At 39.0% G+C, this 20,567-nt stretch overlaps 1 protein-coding gene across 9 annotated transcripts in view; it reads right to left on the bottom strand.

Moving 5' to 3' along the window:
• Window positions 1–20,567, bottom strand: part of PLEKHG1 (pleckstrin homology and RhoGEF domain containing G1) — a 198,749-nt gene that overhangs the window by 58,208 nt on the left and 119,974 nt on the right. The gene's annotated exons all lie outside the window — the stretch shown is intronic.

Raw genomic sequence — 20,567 nt, 5'->3', positions numbered from 1 at the left:
CAATTCAGCCCCAGTCCTACTCCTCGCAAACCAGTGCTAACAGGTGGAAAAGCTGATGATGGCTCCTCTGCCCAGGAACTCTTCTGGCCCTTGGAGGGGGTGGTGGCATTTCCAGCTTGGAGCTGGGAGGCAAAGGAAGTCAGAAGAGTTCCCAGCTGCTGGCACCACTTCCCAGGTGTGCTCTCCCAGCTGCATGCTCAACCCTAACACACAAAGAGCTACTCTAATCTTTAAAACCACACTTCACATTCACTCCCTCACTCCTTACATGCAACATGGCCTCGACTTCACTTTGAGCTTTCCTGAAGAGCGTATTCATTGAACAACACCCTTGCAGCAGGAAGCTGGGGGTAGAAAAGGGAAGTGAAGACGGCCTTGAGGCCGTTCACAGAGCCGTGAAACACTTTGATCTCAACATCCGGGCTGCCAGGGTGAAGTCCCATTTACCCAGGCTTAAAGATCAGCTGTTTACAACCCACTGCCTCGCTGCTGCCAGGGATCTTTGAGACATGCTCTCTCTCAAATATATTCTCCTGTAGTTTTTGAGGGTTTTTCTAACATATGCATATTTACATTAAAAGATATACATGCACACTCCCAATTTTTGCAAGACCTGCATAATACTTCAGACAGGTCACCATGTATCTGCAAATCCTGGACACATTCACAGGCATAGAAAGTCCAACACCAGCCCCAGCGTCCTCATCACACATGTACGCAGACCACAGGGCCCTTGGTCAAATAACCCAAATGTGGCAAACACACCGAACATTTGCTGTACTTCAACATTCACACAGAAGCCAAAAATTCACTTCCCTGAACCTCTGCTTCCCTCACACGTGGTGCCCGCCTTGCTCATGGAGCTTTTAGCACCTCTGAAGGAGGTTTCATCTAACCCTTGGGCAGATCTGTACAGCGTCAATGAGATGCAGGTCATTGCTTGGTCACTTCTGTGAGCTACTGCCCTGTTACACACAAGCAACACCAGCAAAGCAAAAATGCTCTGTCATTTAGCAATGACAAACCTCCTGAACTCCAAAGGCTTGAATCAAGCTCAGCAATGGGCCAACCAAGAGGCAGCCAGCAACGGAGAGCTTCCTACGTTTGCCTCAGTGGGCTAGGTGCAAGGTCCTTACACTGTTCTGCTTTGTTCTTTCCTCTCTACGCATCCACATTTGGCCTTGGCTCCCATCCCCACATTATGTCAGCAGAAGTTTACCCCACACGTGAAGATTTCCCAAGGAATTCCCCCCATGCATCCCTTTAAAGATGTGTAGCACTGAGATCTGTCAGTGCAGAATACCAGCAATTCAAATCCTTTTGTTTTTAATGTGCATTGCCAATAAAAGAGTACATAGATGTGCCAGAAAAACAATGTTTTCGCCTCACTTCTCCTTATTTTCTGTCGTTTCATATCTCTTGGATTTGGCTTCTGCTTATCTGCAGTATCTTCCAGGAGCTGGCATCCTGCTCATTTCTCTGCCCTGTCTCCTCCTCCCTCTCGCTGCCCGCAGAGTGCCATAGACTGCATTATTAATGCATCAAGGATGAAGAGCTGAGAAAGGTGACCTGTTTTTGTTTTGGAATAAAGCTGTGATATTTCTAAACTTAAACATTACATGGAGTTTAGAGAGGTTAGGAATGATGTTATTCTGTAATTGCCAGTTGGCTAAGGATTTACTGAAGAAATAAGTTATTCTCAGCAAAACTCAGGGGAAAAAAAAAAAAAAAAAAACATAACTCAACCACAGGGTACATTCAGGCTTAAGGACAAATTGACATCTTCACTGAAAGTGCAAGTAATGTATTAATAACTCTCTGCAATGCAGTAGATATTTGGTCTGTATACAGTGCTGCAGAGACACCTAGAAAAAGGAACAGTCCACCACGTGCTGCTGAGGTACTGCAACGCAAATAGGGCATATGGATCCAGTGCTCCATTTATAGGCCTTTTAAAAGGATTATTTTCCATCTCCTTGGGAACTTTGGAGGTCCACAAGGAGATGAAAAAAAAAAAAAGGGCCCATTTATGTAAGTAAATCAGCAAGTAAGATTAAATGAAAACTCAGTGAAGACATGTTGATATGAACGCATATGTAGGAATAAATACACAGTTCTTATCTCTACCATGGATGATAATGCAATCAAGGCTTTCTTCTCTGTCCATACTGGTATTTATGGAAGACTAAACAGTAAGCGTTCAATGTGCTGCTGCCTGAATTTTTTAAGCATGTTTACATTCAGATGTCCACACCACAACCAGAATGAAAATCCACACGTGCTCTTCTTTCTGCACAGCACCACACTGGATCAGGCCTTGCTGCTGCCACAATACTATGCCTCCATCATACACTACACCACTGTAAGAGTGTTTGGACATCAGGTCTGTTTTATACTTCTTCCTGGATCAGTCTACTGCTGCCAGCAAATGCCCCATCATGCCAAATGCTACTGCTAAGGGCAGTTTCCAACTTATCTAACCGAGCTGAAGTTCACCTTCAGAGCCTGCTGCAGCACAAGCACACTGGGGTTCTTGGCTAGTCATCCCTACACAGCACAACATGCTGGTTGCTTTACCAAGAACATTGTGAAGTTTTTAAGATGAAAAATGCTAAATACCTTGCAGTAAGCAAATAAACTTCACAGAGGGATGCACAGTTGCAGTAAAAGAAATGACAGCATCTAGGGATTATTTTAATAGTCACAGCCAAAAATTTAATTGCGTGACCACAGAAAAGGAATCTTGATACGACTAATCTCTTACAATTTAACACAAACTCATAACTGCAATATCTAGCAAAAAACGACCAGTTCTTTAAAACTCATTTTAACAGATTGTTTTTGACTTCTGCCACTAATTTTTTGTTGACTTCTAAACATTTCCATTGAAAATATCTTTAAAAAAGGCAAACGAATGAATAAAAAAACACATTTTGTAAAAGCCAGATCTTTGAAATAGATGATCTCCTTAATTCTAAATAAAAGTGAATTTCAGAAACTTTAAAGACTTGGTATTTTCCTTTAAATCCAGCAAAAGGATTTCTTCGATTTGTTTTTGAATTGGAGACACTTACTGGAACCTCCTCTGCACCTCAGGAAGTTTAGCAACTGGAATTTTGAAACAGAACTGTAATAATAACACTGGACTCATGCTAACAGATGTTTGCATTTACAGTAAAATAAAACCTTTCCTTTGGGTTTCCTCTCTTCAACAAAAATAAAAGCTACAGAAAGAAGCATTCGTGTTTATTTCTTGAGGAGAGAAATCCTTACACTCTGCCCATGCTGGAATTAAGAGACACTGACGGCCAGGGTCCACCACAGGCTGGCTCTGCCCTTTCAATTAATCAGTCATTTTCTTTTGCCCACTCTATTAAAATGCAACAACAGGTCTTAATTTTAAGGTGGTATTATAACAGTAAGCAAATAGCTCTTTGAAAACCCTAATTCAATAGGAATGTCTTCAACTTGATAAATGACTGGAACAGATTTTTGCAACATACAGTAATAGTATTTTAAGATCTTGCAGCACTTTAAATGAAAATAAATAAATAAAAAGAACCCAAATAGGTGTTCAAGTTCAAAGCAGTAGTGTACCACAGTTCCTCCTACTCTGTTGCTTTCATAGCTAAGAATGGTATTTCATGTCAATAAGGTCCAGAAGACTCAGACTGCCAAATGACAACAAACCAACTGGTCACAGCAGTAACTCACGACCTCTCATTACTGCCATATACAAGAGACCTGTAACAGTGCAGTCACACCCAACCGTCATTTTTTGCTTTTTTTCTACCAATGATCCTTTTACATCCAGACCTGTTGTATACCTTGTTTTGGTCCTCCCCTACCATGTTGCCATTCAACTATAAGGTATCTCTGTGAAAGCCACTCTAGCAGAGCCAGCTTTTGATGAAGTGGCTTAACAATACTTTCAGTGTTGCTTTAAGGCAATATTGCAGCGTGCTGCTCCCTGCTACTCTTTAGCTGCTACTTCATGAAGAGAAGCCATTAATACCAACATTCCTTTCTCAAACAAGCACTTCTTTCCCTAGGACTTCTGTGTGCAAGAAGCAAAGCAAGAATTGAGGTGATCTGAGATCCCTGCAGTGTCAGTGTCCCGCTGCAGTGCAGCCACTGCACCCACGTACAGATGGTGCTAATGCCTGCAGTATTCACTGACGCATCAGCAGCCAAGATTAGCAGTGCCAACAGTCACACACTTCCGAAGCCACAGGGCAAGAAACAAACAGATTAGAGGCTTGGACTTGTCTAGTGTGAATATTTAATGCATAATTCACAATAACCGACTCATTGAGTCATAAGACTTTCTCTGCACTTTCTTCTTAATAAAACAATGTAATGCTTAATTTGAACCAGAAAGGCAGTCAGTTTATTAAAAGCTACATGTATTACAGAGCAGCCCACATGCCTTCTTCACTAATTCCTACAGAAAAATAAGGACTGGACTTAAAAGTTTGAATTCTCTAACATTCAGAGCTATTTCAATTGATCTTCATTGATCACTGTTCAGGGAAAGTCAGTGAAAAGGGGTGTTCAAATTTGTACTGAGCATTTGATTTATTATGCTTTTTTTTTTTTTTGTCAACTCAGAGGAACAAAACCTGACAAACAGGAAAGAGGCATAAAATCTCATTTGTAAAAGGGTACCACTACATGTCTTAGAGCAAGATAAGAGAAATTGAAACCATTCATGAGAAGACATGAGATAACTGCCTGCCACTACCCTTCTGCTTGCCTTACTTTTACAGTTACAGTCAATGCCACATTGCCTCTCTCTTACAGTCTCAAACACACTTCTACTCTGGCCAGTTTTCAGACTGCAGGTAACTCCAATCAACATCTAACACCATCTGTGTGGCCCAAACAGCCAGCAGTGGTCAGTACACAGTTCAGATTTGCCTTTTCAGTTCTCAGGTCAGATAGAGAGAAGGGAGAAACTTAGACTCCTACTCAAACCTTCTTAGTGCAGCAAATAAGAGTTGTTTTTCTCAGGTTTCTCCTTCACACTGTATCTTTCTTCCAGACAGGGACATTTAATCCCACTGTTTTTCTTGTTGTTTGGGTTTTCCACTTGCTCGTTTTCTGTGAGAAACAAGTAGTAAATCCCTCTGTTTAAATATTCAGTTGGGCTCCAAATCAAAATCTCAAAACCAAAACTCACAGCTCAGGCTTTGAGAAACTTTGCCAGAAAGGTAAATACCATGACCCAGAAACACTGAAGGCAGGAGGCAGACCATTTGAGCACATATTACAGCATTGTTGTAACTGCGGAGTTTTCTGAACAAGCCATGCAAGAAAACAATTCGTTTTGTTGCTCTTCCTTTTATACCATCATGGGTTTCTCAACTCCATAGCCCTTACACATGGGAACTTACCAGGTAATTCAGTGCCCGGCCTCATCTTTAGGAGCCATTCTGACTCATAGCCCCTGTTTATTTTTTTTTAAAAAACCTCACCCAATAAAACATTAATTTTCCTCCAAGACCAAAACGTCACCATCAAGCTGTAAATCTTTGATGAGCTATCTTCTGTCACATTCAGCACGAAAGGGCTGGTAGGGCAGCCGGGGAGGGTGAAGAGGCTGAGCTCCACACTTCTCCCAGCGGAGCAGGATGCAAGCGGGTCTCCCTGTTCCTGCCTGGATTTCCATGGTCAAACAAAGCTGCACATTCACTACTGAGTGCTGGGGCACACCACAAGGCTGAGAGGCCACTGCACAGCTATTATTCCACCACGTTCAGCCTGTTACCACAGCTATTAGCTGGCATTCTCACTTTTCAAATCCCCATCTCTTTGGAAACCCTGACTACCATTATTTTACTACAAAGAGGCACAGGTTGAAAGAGCAGTAGCTGGGCCTTCTCCTACTCTCCCCCTTTTGCATGACCTATAACGTATTCCTCCCAGAGGAAGGGTTTCAGTAAGGAGCATCTCACTTTTACAGGTATTCAGAAATTATGTAGCTATTAAAATGCTTAATTAACAAGGATTTTGGCAAAAGATTCGTGAAGTTTGTATAACTTTGATCAGTAACAGATGATCAAAAATAACTCTTTAGTAAGACACTTGTACTGAATCTGGGCTTGAAAATAATTTCTGCATTAACTTTATTTAGTGAAAAAGGATGGTGGCTCTCCTCCACATCATTTTTCTTCTTTTACATCAGTTTCTATATACAGCCACAGATGATATCAGTTATATTTGTTTCTGCATCCAAAAACATTTATCTCACTATCCATTATGCCGCAGAAATGGTTACATTCTTCCCCAGGATAATTTGAGTGAGGAGAGTAAACCAGACCCCTTTTGCAACTGATCAGCATCACTTAACAGAGCACCAAAAGATATTAAAAAATCCACTCCAATTTTTTCAATGAATACATGTTCTTTATAATCTAAACTAAAGGACTTGAAACATTTTAAACTTCTAAACTATGCACAAATCCTGCCAATTACAAGTTAATTGCAAAATAGTCCAAAGCTTAGAAAAACAATCTGGGGGAAGCATTCCCCTCCAATGAAATTAGAGCAAAATTCTTTGAAAACAATGTCAAAGGCTGAAGGCCTGAGCACCAAACAATGAGTCAAACCGACTGTGATCATACTGCTGCCTTTCACAGGGCAGTAGTTGTAGCTGACTGCAGCTCAGAAAAAAAGGAACACAAAAAACTGGAAGAGCTCCATGGCTAACCTGTGTCATTCACATGTACATTGATGGATGGAGGGGAAGTTCCCAAGCTGGTCTCCACTGTTAGGAGATCTCAATGACAGAGTTAGAGAGACAGTGGAGTCACAGCTCCTAAAAGCACCTTTTTACAAGCACAGCCCACTACCACTGGAAGTATCAAGAAGGGGTTTCAACATCGATGTCCCTCTGTGCCCTTCAATGAACAACAACGTAAATCAATTTTAAGGAATTGACACATTGACACAAACCGCGTTCCTGAAGTATGACATCTTGCTCACCAGAAGGGTGTGCAAACACTAAGCCAGTTTAGCCACGTTAAATGCATGCTTATTTCGCTATATATGTTTTATTTATAATTTATTCATGCCTAGGGAAGAAGGGGTCTTGTGTTAGGAGAACACTTAGGAGAAACTTCCGAAGCTTGGGATAATTTGTTGTTAATATTTTTGCATCTGCCAATAACTCTGTCTTGGAAGAATACCACACAGACAGGAATGTGTGAGGATGGAAGCACCTTGACGTCCTGGGCATTCCACATACTCTTAACCTGTCACCATTGTCAATTTATAGGAATTTGAGTTGTGGTTTTCTGTTTTATTGATTTTATTATTTTATTGATTGCATGCTAGCATAGCATATCTAGGGATGTGAGCAAAACTATTATCATTAGGATTTACCAGAGCTCTTACAGCAGGAACCATGGGATTTTGTTTGTTATCAGCTTCTCTGTACCCTGAAAAGGATATTTTGAACTTCAAGTCCCACAATGTCAGCACTTTGTCTCTAACATCCAGAGGTGGCAAGAAGCATATTTAAGATAAAGGACTTGATAATCAACATTAGCAAACAGGAAAACAATTATGGAGTATGCACTGAGTGTGTTACACTGGGGCCCACCATTTTCCCCAGTATTGACATTCCTTTCTCTTATGTTTACTTTTCTCTTTTCAGACTAGCACAGCTTAAGAACATATCACTGATACTGGTAGTTAAGCTTTGAGACTGTAATATTACTCTATACATAGCGATGTAGCTAGGAATCCTTCCTTATCGATCCCATTGACCCCTCCATTTATCCCGTGTTACAGAGATGACAGGACATTGGAAGTGATAGCTTCCAATACTGTTAGTTTAAATAAAGGTAATTCATTAGGCACCTCCACATCCTCATCTGAACTAGATTCATTTTTAGAAAATCTTCAGATGTGTCAAAGTGGAACTGAAGGGATATAGATGCTGCATATCAGGGTTTTCAGATTTCCAAAGTGTGCAGCCATTTTCCCATGTGAGTTTTAAGGAAATATTTATTCCATTTATTAAGAAACTGGAAAAGCCATCCCACAAATACTAAAAAAAACATTATACATCCCTTTACTAACTAGGTATCAGTAGCCCAAGTTTTAAGTTTACTTACTTAAGAAACAAGCTGTTCTTTGTCACTGGGATTTAAAGCATCAATCATGTGCTAGGCCACCTAAAAAGTTCAGTTGATATCCCATTACTGTTTATACGTAAAAGTTTAAAATTAAATAAACCATTTCTGAGAAAGGAGTTATATTCTAACCTGCCATAAAAAATAAATGAATTTGGCACATTTTCTCCACACATGTAAGTCATGAGCTCTTAATGTGAGTGATTTACTCTTTTCCATCCTCAGAACATGAGTTGATGCAGGAGTGTAAAGCCTTACTTCAGCTAATACTCTTGAGTCCACCTTGTGAATTTGGTTAGATAAAAAGTTATAAAAAATGAAAAATAACCCACAGTGAACAAAAATGTTATCATCTGCACTTCTCCAGGCTATCTGATATCATTACTTAGTTATGTGTATTCTTGACTGGAAAGCTGATGCTGATTGCATGGAAGCTATTTCATAGGATTTTAAGAAATATGAGTAAAGCAGCACAGTGAAGGCAGAGGTTACGCGTAATAAAGTCTTAGCATTGCAGTTACCCTGGTAACTTTGACTGTCCTCTTGCCTAAGCTTCTACATCTCATCAAGGCATTTAGGGCCAAATATAAAACAGTCCTTTGGTGAGGGTTTCCACATTTCATGTCCCTTGTCAATGCTAAGAACTCAAGACTTCAAGCAAGGGGAAGCTGAAGGAGAATGGTAGCTTTAGAGAACAGGTCCTTGAGCCAGACATTTAGCTTCTGAAAACCGTAACTCATTGATTTTAACAGACTACAAAAAAATAAAAAAAAAATATAGAACCATACAGAACGCAATGCACACCCTAATTTCCATCTGCCATAGCTCTTCACAGTCGATTTTTTAGGAACACCACTATATGTAACCTTCATTAGACAGAACCCTAAAGAGGCTGTGAACCATGTTGATATCACAAAAGTCTGTCTAGACATAGAAATGAATTCAGATACAAGGCAGTGCTAAACTTTCTCCATCACAGCAGCCCAAAAGTAACACTGTAGTTTCTGCCAGTGCCCTAGAGCTAGCACGAGACTGGCTCTCCTCCAGCACAGCCAGCTAGTAACTAGTGAGCCCAGGGTCAGGAACAGGATTAATGTCCATTTGGGTACTTCTGCTGCAGCAGACAGATTCTTATCTTCTCTGAAACTTAGCCTGAAAGCTATCTTGCACACATTTAGATGATATCTAACCAGTGCCGTGTTTTATGGCATTACAACACACTCATAATTTTTATGACAGAATAGAGAAAAAAAAAAAATCTTTCAATTTCACACATGCATTTACCTGATAGGCAAGAAATATCAACACCACATTCTGCTGCATAATACATGTTTATTTTGTCTAGATAGGAGGAGGATGAAAACTTGACCTGTTGTCACACCACATTATTACAAACCTCCACTTCTACTGGGAAGATACTGAAAAGGGCAAGTAGCATATAACATTATGCTTCCCAAGTGCAATAAAAGCAGGATTGGCATTAAGCTGCTGAAGCCTAAAGGCTTGATGCATATAATACCATTAGATGGAAGATGGATAAACTACTTCTTTCTTCAGCACCTACATGCACCAGTGATTTAGAATTCCCTTGAGCTCAGGGTTGAAGACAGTATGCCATCAGCACATAGATCTTTTAAACCAATTTCTCTGTGAATGCTTTAAACTTTTGAATTTGCCTGCTTATTACAGTGGCGTTTTGGCATCTTCACATGGAAATCAGTTGTCTTGACTTCTGAGACCTGCCTTGCTTGCTGCCATGAACAGAAGGAAGGATAGTCTTGACTTGGTTGAGCCTGCCTTTATGGTAAAGTATCACTGATTTCAAGTGAATGTTTACAGGTGTGTGTCTAGTATACATGAATAAGACTTTTAAAATTCACCTTTTACTACTGCAAATCAAAATTCAACAGATAGTCATGTGAGAGAAGAGAAGGACCTTTACTTTGGGGTTTTCACATGTGTAAAAGTCTATTCTGTAAGGATGCAACCCTCCTGTTGCATTACGCTCAGTTTACACTCTGTTCATAACAGAAGATGTTTCCTTCTGCAGTGGTTATTCCGTATTTTAACTCCCCATCAAAAACAAGCAGGGTTGTAAAAACAGACGTGTCAAAAGGTTAAGAAATGAACAAATGGATTTTCTCCAGCTGTACATTACACATACAGCTGTACAGCTGTTATTGTAGCTGACAATCTCATCTCTCCAGATCACAAGAGAGAGGCATTACTGAACCAATTATCTGGTGTTTAACCAATTATCTGGTGTTTCCATTTAAAATGGAAATAAAGGAGGGGATGAAATTAATCTAGCAAAAAGTAAGCAGCTGCATGAAAGAATACTTTTCAATCTTTGAAAACTGGATGATGTCTAAGTAGGATGAAAAAATCTTAATGGGTATATAGTTTAGCATATAAATTTTAAATACAAAACAAAATGCTTTATATTAAATACTCAATTTAGGTAAGCATTATTAAAAGAGTATTAGAAATCATTTAATGGAACAAAGGTTGTTCAGCAAGGACCACAGACATTTTTAAGCCTTGTATTTATTATGTAGGTTGTATCAAATCTGTAATACTCCTAAATATTTGATACTTTGCTTTTAACATTTGCCTTGTGTGAAGGATGCAATATAATCTGTATTCCCCTTCTCCCCATCCTTCCACATGCACCCTTTAAACCCAAGTAAGACTAACAAGGTAAGCTACCTTTCCTGTCAGAGTGGGGAAAAAGCATTTGCTAAGACCCCTCTTTTCCTTCTTACCTCCCCATCCTCCAGTAAGAGAAATCAAAGGTCAGAAAGCATTCAGTGCAGTAGAAAGCACCAGGGTTTAAAAATAAATGAATTAGAAAAGCTATGAAAGATTATAACTGGACATGTACTATCTAGACCATTCTTCAACCCAGACGCACTTGTAGAAATACACTAGGTACCCTGACATTGCTAGCAAACATGATTCAAGTATATTTATAAACATTATGAAAACAATCACACACAGGTAGCATCCTTCCCCAAATATTTACTTGTCATTCAGATTAACCCATGAAGAAAATGATCATATAATGCATTTACCATCTGCTTTTTTTTTCTGCCCCTACTTTAAAAGGCACGAATAGTATCTCTTTAAAAGGTTTTTAAATAATCTAAGTATTTTCTTACTCTTTTACATAGGCCACAACATAATATTTATCTGTTTTATATGCTAGTCAGAACCTTCACAAGAGGATTAAATGCTAATATATCATAGACAGTGAGAAAAATATATTTAGGTTCTTAATTTTCAAGTCAGTTTGGTCTCTATACTGCCTCACAGCTACTGTAAATCCACTTTAAGCCCACCCATGGGTTTGGCTCTCTCCCTCTCACCCTGAACACCTAACCCCAACCCTTCATTACCCAACTGCACCCATCCTCCTGGGGCCGCACAGCTCAGTGCTCACCTGCAGCAGACCTCTGCTCAAGCTGTAACTGCACGAACACCCTCACCAAATGAAGGGATGAGGCAAGAGCACATGGCCCAGAGGCTCCCAGAGGAACAGGACTGTCCCCTCTGTCACCACACCAAATTGTTTGGAAGTGCTTGGGAGAATTAAGATAGCTGCACTCTGGAGCTACACAAGCTGTCCCAGGTTCAACAAGTCTGATCCCTTACCTATCATGGCATCTCTGGGGGATGTTGTGGGTTATTAAAAGCCATGAAAAAAAAAAAAAAAGAATTTAATGGAAGAGAGACCTACCTCACACTTCCACCCCCCTCTACTCCCGACCACATCCTCTAGTACACTTAAGTGTACACTTGGCTCCAGGCACACAGTCACAGTGATTTAGGCAGAACTGTGAGACCTAATAACATGTATGCACAGATGCACGCACACACAACACATTAATTTCTGGCTAGGCATCACTTCCCACTAGCTGATTCAAACAAAATTGACTTGCAGTAAACCTCTGACTTCAGAGGTAAAGTTTGGAAATTCTCCTGTTAGAGCTGGTTCCTCTGAGCAGTATTAAATGCATCTTCTTCCTTTCTTCTCACTTTCTCCCACAACAAAAAGTGCAACCTTACTGCAATTCATCTTCTGTAGAGTGCTTATATGGACACCAGCACATACAAGTAACTTATTTTGAATCACAGGAGGATAAAAGCATTACAATTCTATTTCCCTGAAAACCTGCAAGTTAAAGGGAAAAGGCTCCTGAGTTTTTAGAAAAATTAATAACTTTTTCCCCCTTATAGATGGCAATTTCTAGAGAAAGCAAATCTAAAAGAAATTAGAATGGTACTTGAGAACATGATCTGCCAGATCTTTGACTAAAGAAGACTACTTATGCTCTCACATGCCCCTGTGCAAAACACTTCCACAAATTAATCACTAGCAATGCAACAACATTAAAATGAGAAGGTATTACACTGAAACAAAATCAAGCCTACTTTGCACTTCTAAGGCTTCTGTAAAAATTCAGCATAAGGCACATCTGAAACAACCACAGTGTGCAGTTTGTCTCTATCTTCCTCTTTTTCTTTCAAGATTTCAAGAGAAATGGCAAATGAAATGCCCAGCAGTAATATAGTTAATGTTTTAACATTGCTTTAATTCTTGGACAGCTCTGCCAACCCATACAATATGCAATTATGATAATGACCAAAACAACCCCACAGCACTTCATACTTGCCACTTAGGTAGTGAATTAAAGGATTTTGTAACATCACTGAGAAGACAGAGGTACACACACTCAGACAAACAAGCTGCAACGGCCAAAGAGACTGATCGTGGCAGCTGTGCTGCACTCAATGACCAATTTAGGAAAAACCCTCCGCAGAGAACTTTTGGCATAAAAATACAGAACATTGCTATTAGTTGTTTTTCTTGCTATTTAGTTCTTGGAAATTAAAATTACGTTAGAAATTAAAGGATGTACCACAGTATGCTTCCTATCTTAAATTACTCAACAGTCATTAAGTGCTTTCTGTACTGCACTTACGTAGTTGGCCAATAACAAAGATAACAACCCAAAAAAAGGCCACAATTTTTTACAAAACTATATTACCAGATTTTTAATTTTTTTGTTTGTTTGTTTGTCTTAATAAATGATGCTTTGTTTTTAGGGTCTACTACAAACAGTTCCTTCCTTTCAGAGGATGCAGGCAAAAGCAAGAAAGATGGAAAAGGTAAAAGAGAAGGAAACACTTACCCAAAAGCTCAACCTACAGCACATGCAGATTCATTTTCACTGAAGGCACAACTTCATATACACTGTGTATCACACTTAGCCCAACAAATAAATACAATTTCCAGCAGCTAATTAGTTACCGCTGTTTTCAAACATTCTCGGAGTGCTGCTATCCAGAAACATGTCTGCAGAGCAAGCCCCCCCGGGATTACTTCTGCACTTGTGAAGCAGTGGAACTGGTAACTCTCTTGGAGACATTCAGCACAAGATTAGCAAGTGGCTAAGAGCCACCCTCTCATTCCAATTTTAAAACCGCAGTTTTGATACCACAGCTGGACACTGGCCATCACTGCAGGCCTCAAAGAGGAATAAGGTTTTAACTTTCGGGAAAATTCTTTTTCCATGTCTGCTGCTCTGCAGCCTCCTGGGGCAGCTCAGGGTGCCGAGGATTTATTCCACGGCCAGTTCTGCACTCCAGTTCCAGAAAGCCATAGACATACCAAGCGGTATCTTTTGATTATTTAAATTTGGGAATCCTCCAGAATTTCTTTCCATAAGCTGTCCGGGAAATGCCGCTTGGCAAATTATTTGCACTATGGTTAAGACTTAAGCTCCCTTTACAGACTGCATGACAGACTGATAGAAAAGATTTTCTTAAAATAGTAGCATCCTCCCCTTGCCCATGCACACACAGCATCAGTAACCTGCATTGAAATAACCTTGTCAAGTGCTACAGGATGAAAAGTAGTGTGTTTGTTTTTTTTTTCCCAGCAAAAGATCAAATGTTTTAGTTGGATACTAAGCGAACTATGAAAATTTAAGAACAGCAACAAGAAAAAGAAGACAACTCTTCTTCAATGCACACAGGTATTTACATATTCAACACCTCTCTTCTAGAGATACAGTTAAGTCACTGAAGTTACCAAGTAGCACCAAAGCCACAGAACCCACATACACACCCATCTCTCTAGTAAAAACAGAGTAAAATATACCAGCCTAACTTCTTTCCCCAAAGTATGCATGAATGCTACATTTTCACTTTTTCCAACACAGTTATAGGGTGTTGTTTTCTGGTTTGCTTCTTATTATTTTAAAAGAACTATTTTTCCAAAACCAAAGCTGAAAGTCTGCGAGTCCTTAGAAAGAGAAGAAACGAGAGCAAAAGAAAGAAAACATTACTGATGTGCAACTACACAAGCAAGAAAGTCTTAGAAAAACAGACTATGTTGAACAAAAGCATCCTTTTGAATAGAAGCCACACTTAAATAAAATCAGTCTCGGTCTGCAGCAAAGAATTAACTCTGTAAATAATGTGACATATAAACTAATGAAGGAAATCAAGGGAGACTTAAAATAAGGTGAGCAGAAATCCTGAAGGTAAAATTCATTGCTAGTAAAGGCAAACTCATGCTTTTTGCAACATATTAGTTTCACATACAAATAATGCTATTTGATAAGCCAATGGTAAAAATAGAGACCCATGTGTTGTAAGGAGCCAGCCACTGACATCTGCTGTATGCACAATAATAATCAACACTGATTTTCCATTAAATAGAATTAAAACTACAAAATGTACAAGAGTTTAGGTCCTAGAAGCACAAATTAGGTATTCAATGGGCACAGCACATCAGGCGATGTATTTAACACATCCTTTAAAACACTTCATACTGGCTGCTAGCACTGATCATGTTCACTATGGCTTATATCATTGGTAGTACAATACATACCTGTATGAAGTATTCATTAAGAGTCAAAATGTTACCTGAAATTGTCCTAGCATTAAAAGATAAATTGGAGCTGCATTGGAGGGCACTATGTATGAATTACAGCTACATTTTATTGCTCTATAAATGTTTGTCAAACAGTTGTCATGTCATTCCATGAATGGCAAACAGTAAATTTAAAAGAAGCCTCTAGAAAATACAGTGAACTAACTTCAGCAGTTCTGAACATCACCAGCTATGCACTTCCTTGCACTTCTTAAAATACACCACACAAACCTAAATAAAACACTAGTGGGTAGGGTTGAGAGGCAGCATCTTATTTAAGTTCAAAGCAAATTACCCATCCCTGTTTTCATGCATTATGAGCAAAGTTTGCAATAAGAAAATTGCAAGTGGCACAAGACTAATTAATGCAGGTTTTCCACTAACTCTTGTTAAACTTCAAAGCTGTGTGAATTAAAGATGAAATAAATTTACTCCCAAGAAATGGTATTAAAGTACGAAGGGAGCCAGGGTCCCTAGAGAGATAACGGTAATTACATCTTCAGATATGTTTTAAAAAGCTCAATTTTAAAAAGAAATAATTGACCAAACCTGAAATTTAATTAGTGCTGGCAGGTCTGCACCAGTGGGAACAGTTCCACAACTTTAAATTATCAAAATATCAAACAAATATTTTAAGGTTTTAGGGTTGGATAATGGGGAAAGGAGGTGTGATGGCAAAGGGGAAGGAACAAATGAGGCAGCTTGTTTCTTGCTACCATTACAGCAACTTATTTTAACTTCTCAGTTCTACACCTGATTTTGATTTAAAAAAAAAAATCAAAGGAAAATGAACTTGACCTAGTGCTAACATTCATAGTCACTGTACAGACACACAGAAAACTAATTTAATCATTTTCCAACTCTCTCCCTCAGGCAGCACTAAGCACAGGGCCATATCTTCTTGAGCCCAATTTCACAAATAAATATGTAGTTTGTGTTCTCAGTTCCTTCCTGGGAGACCAGGAGCACATTTGTTTGTTTTGTGATCTGCACCCAATTATTTGGGGATTTGATATCACACTTGTCCAAAAAGGAGTTATTTGAGGTATGTCAGGACCCTTTCTAATATGCCTGAAAATTTTGGAGGAGAGAGGCTTTGAATTTCAGCTGTGTGTATCAAAAAAGAAACTACCTCTGTCAGGTAACCATTAGGCCTGACCCAGATCTGAGTTTCACCTATTTTTAACAACCTTTGATTTGGCCACTGTGTTCAAATATCGATAAAAGCCCCCAATTCAAACAGCAATGGCCACTTTTATCTTTATCACAGATGCTTAGCTTTGTTCCTGTAAGCAAAGAATGAAGGTCAGAGCAATTGCACCCTTCTTCTTCAGCACAGTTCCTCACAAATATCAAACATATCCTACACGCATCTGCTTAGAAGTTGCATGTCCATTAACTCATTACTTCACTAACAATACTGGTATTTATTTTTTAAGTTAAAATCCTTCCATTACAATTACACAGCACAGACTGCACCGAGCCTGACTGAATTTAAGAGATTGGACTGTGCGCTTAGTCACATGGTCTGAACTTTTGGGTAGACCTGTGCGGTGTCAAGAGTTGGACTTGATGATCCTTAAGGGTCCCTTCCAACTCAGGATATTCTATGATTCTATGATTCTACACAGCACAGACACTATACTTGCCTAGACCACAGTTATATGCCAGATTTGTTGTGGATAGTATTACCCACAGTGGTTTTTTGTTTGTTTGTTTTGTTTTAAGTAGATAGTTTTACAGAGTAATGTTGCAGCAAAAAGTAAAATTGCAATTTGGAATTCCCCCAAACAAATCGAAAGACCAGAAACCAGTGTATTAAAGGTAGCACCGATATCCATAGCGAAGACAAGACCGTTCCAGTCATGCGACAGCCCCAGTGGGCAGCTACAACACACAGGTGCAAATGGAGAAGCAGGATGGCCACCATTTCATCAGGCTAATGTACAGAGAAGCTTGCTGATTTTGTAGAGAAACAGGCAAATACTTAGCTTTAAGCATTTATTAAAAAAAAAAAAAAAATCACTTTTCTTCTAGTTAATCATGCATTTTTGCATTTTTCATGGATCATGTTAATCACACACTGTTTATATTATACAAGTTAAAGGAGTGGAAATGAACAGAAACTGCTGTAGATATATCCTTATAAACTACATCTTTGAAATTTTAGGTTAAGAACTAATTCTGACTACTGATAATGCTATAAAATAAAACATATTCCCTGACTTCCTCACAGCTTTTCTCTGCCAAAACTAATTAAGAGTACTGTACCTTCTGGGAGGGATGAGGAAGGGAGGGAATGCTTGATGAGGTTATGACCGTTTTTCTGATAAAAAACAAAGATCTTCGACTCCATTCCACAAGAGACTGGATACCAAGAATTACTATGTTTCTGATTTTCCCCTGGAGTTTGTTCATTCTTTTTGTTTCAAGTCTTCCAGCAGGATCAGCATTAAATTCAGAACTATTACATTCAAAAATAAAAAATAGTTGGCCTCTTAAGGTCAGAGCAAGTCTTTTGGTGAAGTTTCCCTTTTGATCTAAACAAGTCCACCCTGAATGCTGAGTTATATGCCTCTGAGCAGGCACATTCTCTGTTGCCATTACGCGTTAAACTCACAGCAGAAACAACATTCTTGCACTTGCTTTTATTGGGTTTAAAGCCGCATTTGACTTGCACTCTTCTCCCAGTCAGAGCCCAGGCAATCACAGTCAGTTAAAACATCCAAGGTCTTGACAGCTGACTGATGTGTTGTCGTGTGTAGTTAACCCTTGGAATAATTGCAACTACTAGGATCTGCATTATGAGGATAGCAAAGAACCTTAAGGAAAAGTTGACTAATCCTAATCCTCCTCACACAAATACATGCCATAATTTAAAATATGCTGAACTAACAGATTGGATCAGATCATCTCTCTTTCTCCACACACACTCAAGTGTGCATGAATACTTTCTTGAGCTTCTTCTGCCTCTGGTCAAGACAACTATTATCCATAAGACAAACTTCATGGTTATTCTTCTTCTTCTTTCTACTTGTACATTTTTATTGCCTCATGCATCAGGGATAAATTTCCCTGAACAACCTCCACCATAACATGACCACTTGTAAAATACCCTTAATACATGTTGTAAGGGTTTGGTCTGGAGCACTGGTTTTCCAAGTTTCCTTGCATAGTGCTGGGAATGACTGAATTTCCAGCTATGGCAACGGGGGTCAGAGAAAGGGGTATGCTACAAAATTTAAAGGAAAATGCCACCTCTGAAATCTAGGGGAAGGGAGGAGGGGGAGAGAACTTCTGTGTGTTCAGGTCACTGAGACAAGAGTTTGTAAGACATCATGACCACACAACTTCATATACCAAATCCACAGAACCTTCCATGGATGCCTCTGGCATCATCTTCCCAGGGTCTTCACTCTCTCCACCACTTTACTGCAAACCTCACATTTGCACTTCGGCTCCCAACTTTCTTTTCTTTAAACTAATGACCAGGACAAAGATTCTTTTTTAGCCTGAGTAGTTAGACCTCAGCAGAACATTGGACAGAGTTTGTCAGGGGTACTTCAGTTACACTGGTCCAAAACACAATCTTTAAAGCTCACAATACGGAAAGAAGAAAGCAGTAACTTTTGACACATTCCCTTTCTCTTCCTATGACATGATACTCTCAAGTGCAATGATATACTATTATAAAACCAGAAACCTGAGAAATAGAATATAATGGTTTTTACAGATTTTCTTTTTCAGCCAACTCTATCAGGATTCTCTAGGATTACCCTTTATTCTTGTAATCTGAAAGAACATTTTACAATGGGGCTAAGCATTTACCAAAAACAAAATAAAATGATACCTTTCTATGCCAAGAGAGTAAAGCTGAGTTGGTTCCATCATCATAAGACAGAAACAGGCTACTGTTTTGTTCAAGCTGAATTGGAGAATACGCTGTGATCTCAGCTTGCTTTAGAGGAAGAAAATCTACCTGCCCACTAGGATTTCACACTGAGATTGCTATCACAAATTAGCTATTGTGGTTTAACAATTCACTTCTTTTTAGTGCTGAAAACACAGTCCTGGACATCTGATTAACAAATTCAGTCCTCACATGCATAAATACAAGAAAAGATTCCTCTTTTTTTTTTTTTTTTTTCAAATGGTACAGCAAAGGATAATAAACCACACCAGGAATAAGCACATTAGCATTCTTTCTGAGGTTAATCACAGGCACCCAGTCTGCCATCAGTGAGAAGAAACTTCTATTAACATACATTAACAACTTGATTACCTCCAACCTCACTTTTACCTGACAGTCTGTTCACTTCCCATTTATATTGCAAGGTTGCAAAAAGGCATTTCAAGGGAAATTCCAAAGCTCAACACAAATAAAGGATTAGTTAGTGGATACTGCTTTCAAGATAAGGAGGTACGCCAGCACTAAAGGTATCTGAACTAATTAAGCCCTTCTAACCACAGAATGTTGACTCTGTATGAAAATTAGCTTCAAATGCTTTCAGTGCAATTGCTAGCTACAGAACAGACAACAAAAGTACTACCTATTTGCACAAAGTGAAATAGAAACAGAATGACAAAAAACCTTGTCCAAGTTTGAAACTGTTTGATTTCAGTATTAAGTTTCTCAGTTATGAATGAATGATGAAACAATGATAGCCAGATAGAACATGCTCGAGTAAGCAAAAAACTTTTAAACAGGATTATATAAACCACTGAGCAAATACTGCTAGAAAAAAAATAAATCCACTGAGAATACACCTTAAAATCAGAGCTGCTATTTTCACTGCTTCAGACAGAAAAGAGTACAGCTTTAGAAAGCACAAATCATAATCACAGGTTTTATTTAATTATTGTTGTATGAAGGATAAGCTAAACTGTGCACTGCATTGTATATATAGACAAAAAATATACCAAGGAAGTGGTATATACAATCCTAGGACTTTGAGAAGAAGCACTTTTTCATGAAAAACCCACTTATTTGCAGCGTACAAATGCACTCCTCTATGTCACTTCTCAACCCCTGAAGTAAGGTCAGGGTCTCTGTTCTGCCACCCTTTATGGATGCATTTTCAAAGTAAATAGCCAGGAATACACACACACACACACACACACATATATATAACATATATATTTCCCTCATACACATATATGTATATTTCCCCCTTGATGTATGACTCCTCCAAACTGCGACAGTTTAATCTGTCAATAAAATGCTACCCGTCTTTCTTCTGCTAATGATACTGCAGCCTCAGTTTTCTGTCCTACTCAGAACTTACCTTTTTCCAGCTGCAAATAACCACTTCCTTTAACAATAGTAGCAGTAGTCATTAAAGAGCCTTGTGGCAGTGAAGAGGCACTAGTCTGTAAAGATATGATTGACAGAAGCTTCTTTTTTTGCTTCTGGATAAGATCTGGCAAGCATGAAGAGAAAGGAGGTGGGCAAAATGAAACACTAAGTACTGAATGGAAAAAAA

Source organism: Anas platyrhynchos, chromosome 3, assembly GCF_047663525.1.
Source record: "Anas platyrhynchos isolate ZD024472 breed Pekin duck chromosome 3, IASCAAS_PekinDuck_T2T, whole genome shotgun sequence".
NCBI classification, from domain to species: Eukaryota; Metazoa; Chordata; class Aves; order Anseriformes; family Anatidae; genus Anas; species Anas platyrhynchos.
This window is presented reverse-complemented; position numbering and strand designations above follow the sequence as displayed.